We start from the raw sequence: 14,600 nt of genomic DNA on the forward strand, positions 1-14,600 counted from the left end.
AGCCGTACCAATCCCACGCTACTCTGCTTAATGCTCCCTATCTGCATAAAAAGAACACTTTCACAACAGAGCAGAGTGGCGCAGCGGAAGCGTGCTGGGCCCATAACCCAGAGGTCGATGGATCGAAACCATCCTCTGCTAATTTTGCTTGACTTTCCTTCCAAGGACCAAGCTGTCATTTCCACGCTGCCAGCAAGGAAAAGCACAAGCTTGTGCCAGCTATGTGAGAAAATACTTGTCAAATATCTGTGTCTGCTGAAATACAAGAGAGGGATCATCAAATGATCCACCCTGTACTTTGAAAGTAAAGACACACAATAATAAGCATAAATGACTGGTGGGACCTTCAAACACTTTTATGGGCAGGCTTTGAATTTCATTCTTTCCTTTTTGTTCTGCTCTTATCTATCTCCTGGGCATTTAATTGAATGTTCTGTATTTCTCTTCCCTGTTTTGCTTCCCATGCTGCCTCTATATATTCTTATCTATTATTTGTAATGCAGCTTTCCATTCTTCTCTTCTGCACAGCTTTGTCCTTGGTTTCAATCCCAGTTCCTTACCCTCTGCAAAAAACTTTCTATTGCTTTTCATGTTGGTATCTAAACCAAATGCACCATTGAAGCTGGTGCAAGATAGTCATTGAACTCAGGATCCTAATGTTAAGAACCGAGAGCGCACAGATCAGAGGGCGTTGGTGGTATAGTGGTGAGCATAGCTGCCTTCCAAGCAGTTGACCCGGGTTCGATTCCCGGCCAACGCAGTACAAATACTTATATATTCTGCAAGCAGGATATATTTTAATGCAACATGTCACAAAATGGAAATATAATGAACAGATTAATCAGCCGTTATATAAAAAATAAACAAATATGTAGGCAAGCATCTCAATCGCCCCTTCTGCTATATTCATTGTCCTAATATATGATAAGTTTCATAAAGCAGAGTCACCACTCACATGTGCTGGTAAAAAATATTTACAGTGGGCAGACAATGAAAGGGCTGAGGCCCGACCACACATTATAACTCCAGCATCTCTATGTTAAAAACCATTTCCTAGGCAATATCTAGCCTCTGAAAACAATATGCAAGATCCATCGATAAATCTGGTGAAAGTCGCCAACATTTTGTGCATACTTGTGCCCTCACCTGAATGTAGCGCCACCTTGTAGACGTCGGAGGTAACTGCAGCTCAAAAAATGTTTCATCAGAGGGCAAGTTTAGAGGAATCCAAAAGGCAGATGTCCATGGAAAGAGCCCCCGACTGCAGCAGGAAGGTTGGATGCTTCAAATTTGCATAGTTTCCAGTCCAACGTCCTCTCATGTACCGAACGCTCCCAAACGCTCAAAAGCCTTACACCGGGCAAGCCCTCACCGGGTAGATCTCTGGCTCCCAGGTAAAGCCAAATCCTGAGCATGCTAGCACTAGGATCACAGAGAGAGAGAGACAGAGAGTGTTGGAGAGCTGCTGTCTTGATAAAGGCCTGAAACGGCTAGTGCGTAAGAGGGTCTGGACTATCAGTTATGACTGATTGTGAGAGGGGAAGATGAAGATTTTCTGCACCCAGCATGCCTTGCGATATAATTAGGCAAATGAGGTGAGAGCCCGACCAATGCCACTTCACTCCGCTGAATGCCTCCTCATCTGCATAAAGAGATCACCTTCATGAACGAGCAGAGTGGCGCAGTGGAAGCGTGCTGGGCCCATAACCCAGAGGTCGATGGATCGAAACCATCCTCTGCTAATTTTGCTTGACTTTCCTTCCAAGGACGAAGCTGTCATTTCCACACTGCCAGAAAGGAAAAGCGCAAGCTTGTGCCAGCTATGTGAGAAAAGACTTCTCAACTATCTGTGTCTGTGTAATACAAGAGTGTTCGTGAAAGGATCAACCCTGTACTTTGAAAGTAAAGACACACAACTATAACCATAAATGACTGGTGGGAGCTTCACACAACTTTCTGGGCATGCTTTGAATTTCATTCTTCCCTTTTTTTTCTGCTCTTATCTATCTCCTGGGCATTTCATGGAATGTTCTCTCTTTCTCTTCCCTGCTTTGCTTCCCATGCTGCCTATATATGCTGATTTCTACTTTTTGTACTGTTGCATTTCATTTCTTCTCTTCTGCACAACTTTGTCCTTGGTTTCAATCCCCAGTTCCTTACCCTCTGCAAAAAACGTTCTACTACTTCTCATGTTGGTATCGAAACCAAATGCACCATTGAAGCTGTTGCAAGATAGTCATTGATTTCGGGAACGTAATATTTAGAACCGAGAGCACACACATCAGAGGGCGTTGGTGGTATAGTGGTGAGCATAGCTGCTTCCCAAGCAGTTGACCCGGGTTCGATTCCCGGCCAACGCAGTGAAAATGCTTATATATTCTGCAAGCAGGACATATTTTAATGCAACAGGTCTCAAAATGGAAATTTCATGAACAGATTAATCAGCCATATATAAAAAAATAAACAAATACATAGGCAAACATCTCAATCGCACCTTCTGATACATTCATTGTCCTAATATATGATAAGTTTTATAAAGCAGAGTCACAACTCACATGTGCTGGTAATAAATATGTTACAGTGGGCAAACAATGGAAGGGCTGAGGCCCGACCAGACATTATAACTCCAACATCTCTATGTTAAAAAGCATTTCTAGGCAATATCTAGCCTCTGAAAAAAATATGCAAGATCCACCGATAAATCTGGCAAAAGTCCCTAACATTTTGTGCATACTTGTGCACTTACCAGAATGTAGCGCCACCTTGTAGCTGTCGAAGGTAATTGCTGCTCACAAAATGTTTTATCAGAAGGCAAGTTGAGAGGAATCCTAGAGGCAGATGTCCATGGAAAGAGCCGCTCACTGCAGCAGGAATGTTGGATGCTTCAAATTCGCAGAGTTTCCTGTCCAACGTCCACAACGCTCCCAAACGCTCAAAAGCCTCACACCGGGCAAGCCCTCACCGGGTAGATCTCTGGCTCCCAGGTAAAGCCAAATCCTGAGCATGCTAGTGCTAGGATCACAGAGAGAGAGAGAGAGGGTTCATGACATGCTGTCTTGATAAAGGTCTGAAACGGCTAGTGCCTAAGAGTGTCTGACTTTCAGTTATGACTGATTGTGAGAGGGGAAGATGAAGTTTTTCTGTACCCAGCATGCCTTGCAATATACTTAGGCAAATGAGGTGAGAGCCGTACCAATCCCACGCTACTCTGCTTAATGCTCCCTATCTGCATAAAAAGAACACTTTCACAACAGAGCAGAGTGGCGCAGCGGAAGCGTGCTGGGCCCATAACCCAGAGGTCGATGGATCGAAACCATCCTCTGCTAATTTTGCTTGACTTTCCTTCCAAGGACCAAGCTGTCATTTCCACGCTGCCAGCAAGGAAAAGCACAAGCTTGTGCCAGCTATGTGAGAAAATACTTGTCAAATATCTGTGTCTGCTGAAATACAAGAGAGGGATCATCAAATGATCCACCCTGTACTTTGAAAGTAAAGACACACAATAATAAGCATAAATGACTGGTGGGACCTTCAAACACTTTTATGGGCAGGCTTTGAATTTCATTCTTTCCTTTTTGTTCTGCTCTTATCTATCTCCTGGGCATTTAATTGAATGTTCTGTATTTCTCTTCCCTGTTTTGCTTCCCATGCTGCCTCTATATATTCTTATCTATTATTTGTAATGCAGCTTTCCATTCTTCTCTTCTGCACAGCTTTGTCCTTGGTTTCAATCCCAGTTCCTTACCCTCTGCAAAAAACTTTCTATTGCTTTTCATGTTGGTATCTAAACCAAATGCACCATTGAAGCTGGTGCAAGATAGTCATTGAACTCAGGATCCTAATGTTAAGAACCGAGAGCGCACAGATCAGAGGGCGTTGGTGGTATAGTGGTGAGCATAGCTGCCTTCCAAGCAGTTGACCCGGGTTCGATTCCCGGCCAACGCAGTACAAATACTTATATATTCTGCAAGCAGGATATATTTTAATGCAACATGTCACAAAATGGAAATATAATGAACAGATTAATCAGCCGTTATATAAAAAATAAACAAATATGTAGGCAAGCATCTCAATCGCCCCTTCTGCTATATTCATTGTCCTAATATATGATAAGTTTCATAAAGCAGAGTCACCACTCACATGTGCTGGTAAAAAATATTTACAGTGGGCAGACAATGAAAGGGCTGAGGCCCGACCACACATTATAACTCCAGCATCTCTATGTTAAAAACCATTTCCTAGGCAATATCTAGCCTCTGAAAACAATATGCAAGATCCATCGATAAATCTGGTGAAAGTCGCCAACATTTTGTGCATACTTGTGCCCTCACCTGAATGTAGCGCCACCTTGTAGACGTCGGAGGTAACTGCAGCTCAAAAAATGTTTCATCAGAGGGCAAGTTTAGAGGAATCCAAAAGGCAGATGTCCATGGAAAGAGCCCCCGACTGCAGCAGGAAGGTTGGATGCTTCAAATTTGCATAGTTTCCAGTCCAACGTCCTCTCATGTACCGAACGCTCCCAAACGCTCAAAAGCCTTACACCGGGCAAGCCCTCACCGGGTAGATCTCTGGCTCCCAGGTAAAGCCAAATCCTGAGCATGCTAGCACTAGGATCACAGAGAGAGAGAGACAGAGAGTGTTGGAGAGCTGCTGTCTTGATAAAGGCCTGAAACGGCTAGTGCGTAAGAGGGTCTGGACTATCAGTTATGACTGATTGTGAGAGGGGAAGATGAAGATTTTCTGCACCCAGCATGCCTTGCGATATAATTAGGCAAATGAGGTGAGAGCCCGACCAATGCCACTTCACTCCGCTGAATGCCTCCTCATCTGCATAAAGAGATCACCTTCATGAACGAGCAGAGTGGCGCAGCGGAAGCGTGCTGGGCCCATAACCCAGAGGTCGATGGATCGAAACCATCCTCTGCTAATTTTGCTTGACTTTCCTTCCAAGGACCAAGCTGTCATTTCCACACTGCCAGAAAGGAAAAGCGCAAGCTTGTGCCAGCTATGTGAGAAAAGACTTCTCAACTATCTGTGTCTGTGTAATACAAGAGTGTTCGTGAAAGGATCAACCCTGTACTTTGAAAGTAAAGACACACAACTATAACCATAAATGACTGGTGGGAGCTTCACACAACTTTCTGGGCATGCTTTGAATTTCATTCTTCCCTTTTTTTTCTGCTCTTATCTATCTCCTGGGCATTTCATGGAATGTTCTCTCTTTCTCTTCCCTGCTTTGCTTCCCATGCTGCCTATATATGCTGATTTCTACTTTTTGTACTGTTGCATTTCATTTCTTCTCTTCTGCACAACTTTGTCCTTGGTTTCAATCCCCAGTTCCTTACCCTCTGCAAAAAACGTTCTACTACTTCTCATGTTGGTATCGAAACCAAATGCACCATTGAAGCTGTTGCAAGATAGTCATTGATTTCGGGAACGTAATATTTAGAACCGAGAGCACACACATCAGAGGGCGTTGGTGGTATAGTGGTGAGCATAGCTGCTTCCCAAGCAGTTGGCCCGGGTTCGATTCCCGGCCAACGCAGTGAAAATGCTTATATATTCTGCAAGCAGGACATATTTTAATGCAACATGTCTCAAAATGGAAATTTCATGAACAGATTAATCAGCCATATATAAAAAAATAAACAAATACATAGGCAAACATCTCAATCGCACCTTCTGATACATTCATTGTCCTAATATATGATAAGTTTTATAAAGCAGAGTCACAACTCACATGTGCTGGTAATAAATATGTTACAGTGGGCAAACAATGGAAGGGCTGAGGCCCGACCAGACATTATAACTCCAACATCTCTATGTTAAAAAGCATTTCTAGGCAATATCTAGCCTCTGAAAAAAATATGCAAGATCCACCGATAAATCTGGCAAAAGTCCCTAACATTTTGTGCATACTTGTGCACTAACAGAATGTAGCGCCACCTTGTAGCTGTCGAAGGTAATTGCTGCTCACAAAATGTTTTATCAGAAGGCAAGTTGAGAGGAATCCTAGAGGCAGATGTCCATGGAAAGAGCCGCTCACTGCAGCAGGAATGTTGGATGCTTCAAATTCGCAGAGTTTCCTGTCCAACGTCCACTCACGTCCCGAACGCTCCCAAACGCTCAAAAGCCTCACACCGGGCAAGCCCTCACCGGGTAGATCTCTGGCTCCCAGGTAAAGCCAAATCCTGAGCATGCTAGTGCTAGGATCACAGAGAGAGAGAGAGAGGGTTCATGACATGCTGTCTTGATAAAGGTCTGAAACGGCTAGTGCCTAAGAGTGTCTGACTTTCAGTTATGACTGATTGTGAGAGGGGAAGATGAAGTTTTTCTGTACCCAGCATGCCTTGCAATATACTTAGGCAAATGAGGTGAGAGCCGTACCAATCCCACGCTACTCTGCTTAATGCTCCCTATCTGCATAAAAAGAACACTTTCACAACAGAGCAGAGTGGCGCAGCGGAAGCGTGCTGGGCCCATAACCCAGAGGTCGATGGATCGAAACCATCCTCTGCTAATTTTGCTTGACTTTCCTTCCAAGGACCAAGCTGTCATTTCCACGCTGCCAGCAAGGAAAAGCACAAGCTTGTGCCAGCTATGTGAGAAAATACTTGTCAAATATCTGTGTCTGCTGAAATACAAGAGAGGGATCATCAAATGATCCACCCTGTACTTTGAAAGTAAAGACACACAATAATAAGCATAAATGACTGGTGGGACCTTCAAACACTTTTATGGGCAGGCTTTGAATTTCATTCTTTCCTTTTTGTTCTGCTCTTATCTATCTCCTGGGCATTTAATTGAATGTTCTGTATTTCTCTTCCCTGTTTTGCTTCCCATGCTGCCTCTATATATTCTTATCTATTATTTGTAATGCAGCTTTCCATTCTTCTCTTCTGCACAGCTTTGTCCTTGGTTTCAATCCCAGTTCCTTACCCTCTGCAAAAAACTTTCTATTGCTTTTCATGTTGGTATCTAAACCAAATGCACCATTGAAGCTGGTGCAAGATAGTCATTGAACTCAGGATCCTAATGTTAAGAACCGAGAGCGCACAGATCAGAGGGCGTTGGTGGTATAGTGGTGAGCATAGCTGCCTTCCAAGCAGTTGACCCGGGTTCGATTCCCGGCCAACGCAGTACAAATACTTATATATTCTGCAAGCAGGATATATTTTAATGCAACATGTCACAAAATGGAAATATAATGAACAGATTAATCAGCCGTTATATAAAAAATAAACAAATATGTAGGCAAGCATCTCAATCGCCCCTTCTGCTATATTCATTGTCCTAATATATGATAAGTTTCATAAAGCAGAGTCACCACTCACATGTGCTGGTAAAAAATATTTACAGTGGGCAGACAATGAAAGGGCTGAGGCCCGACCACACATTATAACTCCAGCATCTCTATGTTAAAAACCATTTCCTAGGCAATATCTAGCCTCTGAAAACAATATGCAAGATCCATCGATAAATCTGGTGAAAGTCGCCAACATTTTGTGCATACTTGTGCCCTCACCTGAATGTAGCGCCACCTTGTAGACGTCGGAGGTAACTGCAGCTCAAAAAATGTTTCATCAGAGGGCAAGTTTAGAGGAATCCAAAAGGCAGATGTCCATGGAAAGAGCCCCCGACTGCAGCAGGAAGGTTGGATGCTTCAAATTTGCATAGTTTCCAGTCCAACGTCCTCTCATGTACCGAACGCTCCCAAACGCTCAAAAGCCTTACACCGGGCAAGCCCTCACCGGGTAGATCTCTGGCTCCCAGGTAAAGCCAAATCCTGAGCATGCTAGCACTAGGATCACAGAGAGAGAGAGACAGAGAGTGTTGGAGAGCTGCTGTCTTGATAAAGGCCTGAAACGGCTAGTGCGTAAGAGGGTCTGGACTATCAGTTATGACTGATTGTGAGAGGGGAAGATGAAGATTTTCTGCACCCAGCATGCCTTGCGATATAATTAGGCAAATGAGGTGAGAGCCCGACCAATGCCACTTCACTCCGCTGAATGCCTCCTCATCTGCATAAAGAGATCACCTTCATGAACGAGCAGAGTGGCGCAGCGGAAGCGTGCTGGGCCCATAACCCAGAGGTCGATGGATCGAAACCATCCTCTGCTAATTTTGCTTGACTTTCCTTCCAAGGACCAAGCTGTCATTTCCACACTGCCAGAAAGGAAAAGCGCAAGCTTGTGCCAGCTATGTGAGAAAAGACTTCTCAACTATCTGTGTCTGTGTAATACAAGAGTGTTCGTGAAAGGATCAACCCTGTACTTTGAAAGTAAAGACACACAACTATAACCATAAATGACTGGTGGGAGCTTCACACAACTTTCTGGGCATGCTTTGAATTTCATTCTTCCCTTTTTTTTCTGCTCTTATCTATCTCCTGGGCATTTCATGGAATGTTCTCTCTTTCTCTTCCCTGCTTTGCTTCCCATGCTGCCTATATATGCTGATTTCTACTTTTTGTACTGTTGCATTTCATTTCTTCTCTTCTGCACAACTTTGTCCTTGGTTTCAATCCCCAGTTCCTTACCCTCTGCAAAAAACGTTCTACTACTTCTCATGTTGGTATCGAAACCAAATGCACCATTGAAGCTGTTGCAAGATAGTCATTGATTTCGGGAACGTAATATTTAGAACCGAGAGCACACACATCAGAGGGCGTTGGTGGTATAGTGGTGAGCATAGCTGCTTCCCAAGCAGTTGACCCGGGTTCGATTCCCGGCCAACGCAGTGAAAATGCTTATATATTCTGCAAGCAGGACATATTTTAATGCAACATGTCTCAAAATGGAAATTTCATGAACAGATTAATCAGCCATATATAAAAAAATAAACAAATACATAGGCAAACATCTCAATCGCACCTTCTGATACATTCATTGTCCTAATATATGATAAGTTTTATAAAGCAGAGTCACAACTCACATGTGCTGGTAATAAATATGTTACAGTGGGCAAACAATGGAAGGGCTGAGGCCCGACCAGACATTATAACTCCAACATCTCTATGTTAAAAAGCATTTCTAGGCAATATCTAGCCTCTGAAAAAAATATGCAAGATCCACCGATAAATCTGGCAAAAGTCCCTAACATTTTGTGCATACTTGTGCACTTACCAGAATGTAGCGCCACCTTGTAGCTGTCGAAGGTAATTGCTGCTCACAAAATGTTTTATCAGAAGGCAAGTTGAGAGGAATCCTAGAGGCAGATGTCCATGGAAAGAGCCGCTCACTGCAGCAGGAATGTTGGATGCTTCAAATTCGCAGAGTTTCCTGTCCAACGTCCACTCACGTCCCGAACGCTCCCAAACGCTCAAAAGCCTCACACCGGGCAAGCCCTCACCGGGTAGATCTCTGGCTCCCAGGTAAAGCCAAATCCTGAGCATGCTAGTGCTAGGATCACAGAGAGAGAGAGAGAGGGTTCATGACATGCTGTCTTGATAAAGGTCTGAAACGGCTAGTGCCTAAGAGTGTCTGACTTTCAGTTATGACTGATTGTGAGAGGGGAAGATGAAGTTTTTCTGTACCCAGCATGCCTTGCAATATACTTAGGCAAATGAGGTGAGAGCCGTACCAATCCCACGCTACTCTGCTTAATGCTCCCTATCTGCATAAAAAGAACACTTTCACAACAGAGCAGAGTGGCGCAGCGGAAGCGTGCTGGGCCCATAACCCAGAGGTCGATGGATCGAAACCATCCTCTGCTAATTTTGCTTGACTTTCCTTCCAAGGACCAAGCTGTCATTTCCACGCTGCCAGCAAGGAAAAGCACAAGCTTGTGCCAGCTATGTGAGAAAATACTTGTCAAATATCTGTGTCTGCTGAAATACAAGAGAGGGATCATCAAATGATCCACCCTGTACTTTGAAAGTAAAGACACACAATAATAAGCATAAATGACTGGTGGGACCTTCAAACACTTTTATGGGCAGGCTTTGAATTTCATTCTTTCCTTTTTGTTCTGCTCTTATCTATCTCCTGGGCATTTAATTGAATGTTCTGTATTTCTCTTCCCTGTTTTGCTTCCCATGCTGCCTCTATATATTCTTATCTATTATTTGTAATGCAGCTTTCCATTCTTCTCTTCTGCACAGCTTTGTCCTTGGTTTCAATCCCAGTTCCTTACCCTCTGCAAAAAACTTTCTATTGCTTTTCATGTTGGTATCTAAACCAAATGCACCATTGAAGCTGGTGCAAGATAGTCATTGAACTCAGGATCCTAATGTTAAGAACCGAGAGCGCACAGATCAGAGGGCGTTGGTGGTATAGTGGTGAGCATAGCTGCCTTCCAAGCAGTTGACCCGGGTTCGATTCCCGGCCAACGCAGTACAAATACTTATATATTCTGCAAGCAGGATATATTTTAATGCAACATGTCACAAAATGGAAATATAATGAACAGATTAATCAGCCGTTATATAAAAAATAAACAAATATGTAGGCAAGCATCTCAATCGCCCCTTCTGCTATATTCATTGTCCTAATATATGATAAGTTTCATAAAGCAGAGTCACCACTCACATGTGCTGGTAAAAAATATTTACAGTGGGCAGACAATGAAAGGGCTGAGGCCCGACCACACATTATAACTCCAGCATCTCTATGTTAAAAACCATTTCCTAGGCAATATCTAGCCTCTGAAAACAATATGCAAGATCCATCGATAAATCTGGTGAAAGTCGCCAACATTTTGTGCATACTTGTGCCCTCACCTGAATGTAGCGCCACCTTGTAGACGTCGGAGGTAACTGCAGCTCAAAAAATGTTTCATCAGAGGGCAAGTTTAGAGGAATCCAAAAGGCAGATGTCCATGGAAAGAGCCCCCGACTGCAGCAGGAAGGTTGGATGCTTCAAATTTGCATAGTTTCCAGTCCAACGTCCTCTCATGTACCGAACGCTCCCAAACGCTCAAAAGCCTTACACCGGGCAAGCCCTCACCGGGTAGATCTCTGGCTCCCAGGTAAAGCCAAATCCTGAGCATGCTAGCACTAGGATCACAGAGAGAGAGAGACAGAGAGTGTTGGAGAGCTGCTGTCTTGATAAAGGCCTGAAACGGCTAGTGCGTAAGAGGGTCTGGACTATCAGTTATGACTGATTGTGAGAGGGGAAGATGAAGATTTTCTGCACCCAGCATGCCTTGCGATATAATTAGGCAAATGAGGTGAGAGCCCGACCAATGCCACTTCACTCCGCTGAATGCCTCCTCATCTGCATAAAGAGATCACCTTCATGAACGAGCAGAGTGGCGCAGCGGAAGCGTGCTGGGCCCATAACCCAGAGGTCGATGGATCGAAACCATCCTCTGCTAATTTTGCTTGACTTTCCTTCCAAGGACCAAGCTGTCATTTCCACACTGCCAGAAAGGAAAAGCGCAAGCTTGTGCCAGCTATGTGAGAAAAGACTTCTCAACTATCTGTGTCTGTGTAATACAAGAGTGTTCGTGAAAGGATCAACCCTGTACTTTGAAAGTAAAGACACACAACTATAACCATAAATGACTGGTGGGAGCTTCACACAACTTTCTGGGCATGCTTTGAATTTCATTCTTCCCTTTTTTTTCTGCTCTTATCTATCTCCTGGGCATTTCATGGAATGTTCTCTCTTTCTCTTCCCTGCTTTGCTTCCCATGCTGCCTATATATGCTGATTTCTACTTTTTGTACTGTTGCATTTCATTTCTTCTCTTCTGCACAACTTTGTCCTTGGTTTCAATCCCCAGTTCCTTACCCTCTGCAAAAAACGTTCTACTACTTCTCATGTTGGTATCGAAACCAAATGCACCATTGAAGCTGTTGCAAGATAGTCATTGATTTCGGGAACGTAATATTTAGAACCGAGAGCACACACATCAGAGGGCGTTGGTGGTATAGTGGTGAGCATAGCTGCTTCCCAAGCAGTTGACCCGGGTTCGATTCCCGGCCAACGCAGTGAAAATGCTTATATATTCTGCAAGCAGGACATATTTTAATGCAACATGTCTCAAAATGGAAATTTCATGAACAGATTAATCAGCCATATATAAAAAAATAAACAAATACATAGGCAAACATCTCAATCGCACCTTCTGATACATTCATTGTCCTAATATATGATAAGTTTTATAAAGCAGAGTCACAACTCACATGTGCTGGTAATAAATATGTTACAGTGGGCAAACAATGGAAGGGCTGAGGCCCGACCAGACATTATAACTCCAACATCTCTATGTTAAAAAGCATTTCTAGGCAATATCTAGCCTCTGAAAAAAATATGCAAGATCCACCGATAAATCTGGCAAAAGTCCCTAACATTTTGTGCATACTTGTGCACTTACCAGAATGTAGCGCCACCTTGTAGCTGTCGAAGGTAATTGCTGCTCACAAAATGTTTTATCAGAAGGCAAGTTGAGAGGAATCCTAGAGGCAGATGTCCATGGAAAGAGCCGCTCACTGCAGCAGGAATGTTGGATGCTTCAAATTCGCAGAGTTTCCTGTCCAACGTCCACTCACGTCCCGAACGCTCCCAAACGCTCAAAAGCCTCACACCGGGCAAGCCCTCACCGGGTAGATCTCTGGCTCCCAGGTAAAGCCAAATCCTGAGCATGCTAGTGCTAGGATCACAGAGAGAGAGAGAGAGGGTTCATGACATGCTGTCTTGATAAAGGTCTGAAACGGCTAGTGCCTAAGAGTGTCTGACTTTCAGTTATGACTGATTGTGAGAGGGGAAGATGAAGTTTTTCTGTACCCAGCATGCCTTGCAATATACTTAGGCAAATGAGGTGAGAGCCGTACCAATCCCACGCTACTCTGCTTAATGCTCCCTATCTGCATAAAAAGAACACTTTCACATCAGAGCAGAGTGGCTCAGCGGAAGCGTGCTGGGCCCATAACCCAGAGGTCGATGGATCGAAACCATCCTCTGCTAATTTTGCTTGACTTTCCTTCCAAGGACCAAGCTGTCATTTCCACGCTGCCAGCAAGGAAAAGCACAAGCTTGTGCCAGCTATGTGAGAAAATACTTGTCAAATATCTGTGTCTGCTGAAATACAAGAGAGGGATCATCAAATGATCCACCCTGTACTTTGAAAGTAAAGACACACAATAATAAGCATAAATGACTGGTGGGACCTTCAAACACTTTTATGGGCAGGCTTTGAATTTCATTCTTTCCTTTTTGTTCTGCTCTTATCTATCTCCTGGGCATTTAATTGAATGTTCTGTATTTCTCTTCCCTGTTTTGCTTCCCATGCTGCCTCTATATATTCTTATCTATTATTTGTAATGCAGCTTTCCATTCTTCTCTTCTGCACAGCTTTGTCCTTGGTTTCAATCCCAGTTCCTTACCCTCTGCAAAAAACTTTCTATTGCTTTTCATGTTGGTATCTAAACCAAATGCACCATTGAAGCTGGTGCAAGATAGTCATTGAACTCAGGATCCTAATGTTAAGAACCGAGAGCGCACAGATCAGAGGGCGTTGGTGGTATAGTGGTGAGCATAGCTGCCTTCCAAGTAGTTGACCCGGGTTCGATTCCCGGCCAACGCAGTACAAATACTTATATATTCTGCAAGCAGGATATATTTTAATGCAACATGTCACAAAATGGAAATATAATGAACAGATTAATCAGCCGTTATATAAAAAATAAACAAATATGTAGGCAAGCATCTCAATCGCCCCTTCTGCTATATTCATTGTCCTAATATATGATAAGTTTCATAAAGCAGAGTCACCACTCACATGTGCTGGTAAAAAATATTTACAGTGGGCAGACAATGAAAGGGCTGAGGCCCGACCACACATTATAACTCCAGCATCTCTATGTTAAAAACCATTTCCTAGGCAATATCTAGCCTCTGAAAACAATATGCAAGATCCATCGATAAATCTGGTGAAAGTCGCCAACATTTTGTGCATACTTGTGCCCTCACCTGAATGTAGCGCCACCTTGTAGACGTCGGAGGTAACTGCAGCTCAAAAAATGTTTCATCAGAGGGCAAGTTTAGAGGAATCCAAAAGGCAGATGTCCATGGAAAGAGCCCCCGACTGCAGCAGGAAGGTTGGATGCTTCAAATTTGCATAGTTTCCAGTCCAACGTCCTCTCATGTACCGAACGCTCCCAAAAGCTCAAAAGCCTTACACCGGGCAAGCCCTCACCGGGTAGATCTCTGGCTCCCAGGTAAAGCCAAATCCTGAGCATGCTAGCACTAGGATCACAGAGAGAGAGAGACAGAGAGTGTTGGAGAGCTGCTGTCTTGATAAAGGCCTGAAACGGCTAGTGCGTAAGAGGGTCTGGACTATCAGTTATGACTGATTGTGAGAGGGGAAGATGAAGATTTTCTGCACCCAGCATGCCTTGCGATATAATTAGGCAAATGAGGTGAGAGCCCGACCAATGCCACTTCACTCCGCTGAATGCCTCCTCATCTGCATAAAGAGATCACCTTCATGAACGAGCAGAGTGGCGCAGCGGAAGCGTGCTGGGCCCATAACCCAGAGGTCGATGGATCGAAACCATCCTCTGCTAATTTTGCTTGACTTTCCTTCCAAGGACCAAGCTGTCATTTCCACACTGCCAGAAAGGAAAAGCGCAAGCTTGTGCCAGCTATGTGAGAA

The 14,600-nt window shown here is 43.8% G+C and overlaps 18 non-coding genes across 18 annotated transcripts; all 18 read left to right on the plus strand.

Moving 5' to 3' along the window:
• The first annotated feature begins 69 nt into the window (after window positions 1-69).
• TRNAM-CAU (transfer RNA methionine (anticodon CAU)) lies at window positions 70-141 on the plus strand. Its single transcript has one exon. It is a non-coding gene; the product is annotated as a tRNA-Met (tRNA).
• Window positions 142-688: 547 nt separating this feature from the next.
• Window positions 689-760, plus strand: TRNAG-UCC (transfer RNA glycine (anticodon UCC)). The gene has a single exon. It is a non-coding gene; the product is annotated as a tRNA-Gly (tRNA).
• A 910-nt stretch (window positions 761-1,670) lies between these two features.
• On the plus strand, window positions 1,671-1,742 carry TRNAM-CAU (transfer RNA methionine (anticodon CAU)). Its single transcript has one exon. It is a non-coding gene; the product is annotated as a tRNA-Met (tRNA).
• A 546-nt stretch (window positions 1,743-2,288) lies between these two features.
• TRNAG-CCC (transfer RNA glycine (anticodon CCC)) lies at window positions 2,289-2,360 on the plus strand. Its single transcript has one exon. It is a non-coding gene; the product is annotated as a tRNA-Gly (tRNA).
• An 894-nt stretch (window positions 2,361-3,254) lies between these two features.
• Window positions 3,255-3,326, plus strand: TRNAM-CAU (transfer RNA methionine (anticodon CAU)). The gene has a single exon. It is a non-coding gene; the product is annotated as a tRNA-Met (tRNA).
• Window positions 3,327-3,873: 547 nt separating this feature from the next.
• Window positions 3,874-3,945, plus strand: TRNAG-UCC (transfer RNA glycine (anticodon UCC)). Its single transcript has one exon. It is a non-coding gene; the product is annotated as a tRNA-Gly (tRNA).
• A 910-nt stretch (window positions 3,946-4,855) lies between these two features.
• Window positions 4,856-4,927, plus strand: TRNAM-CAU (transfer RNA methionine (anticodon CAU)). Its single transcript has one exon. It is a non-coding gene; the product is annotated as a tRNA-Met (tRNA).
• Window positions 4,928-5,473: 546 nt separating this feature from the next.
• On the plus strand, window positions 5,474-5,545 carry TRNAG-CCC (transfer RNA glycine (anticodon CCC)). Its single transcript has one exon. It is a non-coding gene; the product is annotated as a tRNA-Gly (tRNA).
• Window positions 5,546-6,448: 903 nt separating this feature from the next.
• On the plus strand, window positions 6,449-6,520 carry TRNAM-CAU (transfer RNA methionine (anticodon CAU)). Its single transcript has one exon. It is a non-coding gene; the product is annotated as a tRNA-Met (tRNA).
• A 547-nt stretch (window positions 6,521-7,067) lies between these two features.
• On the plus strand, window positions 7,068-7,139 carry TRNAG-UCC (transfer RNA glycine (anticodon UCC)). Its single transcript has one exon. It is a non-coding gene; the product is annotated as a tRNA-Gly (tRNA).
• A 910-nt stretch (window positions 7,140-8,049) lies between these two features.
• On the plus strand, window positions 8,050-8,121 carry TRNAM-CAU (transfer RNA methionine (anticodon CAU)). Its single transcript has one exon. It is a non-coding gene; the product is annotated as a tRNA-Met (tRNA).
• Window positions 8,122-8,667: 546 nt separating this feature from the next.
• On the plus strand, window positions 8,668-8,739 carry TRNAG-CCC (transfer RNA glycine (anticodon CCC)). Its single transcript has one exon. It is a non-coding gene; the product is annotated as a tRNA-Gly (tRNA).
• Window positions 8,740-9,643: 904 nt separating this feature from the next.
• Window positions 9,644-9,715, plus strand: TRNAM-CAU (transfer RNA methionine (anticodon CAU)). Its single transcript has one exon. It is a non-coding gene; the product is annotated as a tRNA-Met (tRNA).
• A 547-nt stretch (window positions 9,716-10,262) lies between these two features.
• TRNAG-UCC (transfer RNA glycine (anticodon UCC)) lies at window positions 10,263-10,334 on the plus strand. Its single transcript has one exon. It is a non-coding gene; the product is annotated as a tRNA-Gly (tRNA).
• A 910-nt stretch (window positions 10,335-11,244) lies between these two features.
• On the plus strand, window positions 11,245-11,316 carry TRNAM-CAU (transfer RNA methionine (anticodon CAU)). Its single transcript has one exon. It is a non-coding gene; the product is annotated as a tRNA-Met (tRNA).
• Window positions 11,317-11,862: 546 nt separating this feature from the next.
• On the plus strand, window positions 11,863-11,934 carry TRNAG-CCC (transfer RNA glycine (anticodon CCC)). The gene has a single exon. It is a non-coding gene; the product is annotated as a tRNA-Gly (tRNA).
• A 1,523-nt stretch (window positions 11,935-13,457) lies between these two features.
• TRNAG-UCC (transfer RNA glycine (anticodon UCC)) lies at window positions 13,458-13,529 on the plus strand. Its single transcript has one exon. It is a non-coding gene; the product is annotated as a tRNA-Gly (tRNA).
• A 910-nt stretch (window positions 13,530-14,439) lies between these two features.
• Window positions 14,440-14,511, plus strand: TRNAM-CAU (transfer RNA methionine (anticodon CAU)). Its single transcript has one exon. It is a non-coding gene; the product is annotated as a tRNA-Met (tRNA).
• The last annotated feature ends 89 nt before the right edge of the window (window positions 14,512-14,600 follow it).

This window comes from Lissotriton vulgaris, chromosome 2_1 (assembly GCF_964263255.1).
Source record: "Lissotriton vulgaris chromosome 2_1, aLisVul1.2, whole genome shotgun sequence".
Lineage (NCBI taxonomy): Eukaryota > Metazoa > Chordata > Amphibia > Caudata > Salamandridae > Lissotriton > Lissotriton vulgaris.